Below are 219 nucleotides of genomic sequence, written 5' to 3'. Positions count from 1 at the left end.
AGGCGTGGAAATCGTAATATGAGATATCCAGGGCACAGTATATACAGTAGCGCAACTCTCTGTCGGCACCTTTGATGTTAGTGTTGGCAAAAATGGAGTGCGCATGCGCGAAATCAGTAAGTTCCCCAGTAATGCCATCTAAACTTCTATCTCATTTGCTCTTTAGTTTCCTTTTTCTTTCTCTTTTTTTCTAGCTGCTCTAGTTCATTTGTATGTACA

The sequence above is a fragment of the Mycetomoellerius zeteki genome, unplaced genomic scaffold (genome assembly GCF_001594055.1).
Source record: "Mycetomoellerius zeteki isolate Tzet28-1 unplaced genomic scaffold, Tzet1.0 scaffold267, whole genome shotgun sequence".
Taxonomy (NCBI): domain Eukaryota; kingdom Metazoa; phylum Arthropoda; class Insecta; order Hymenoptera; family Formicidae; genus Mycetomoellerius; species Mycetomoellerius zeteki.
This window is presented reverse-complemented; position numbering follows the sequence as displayed.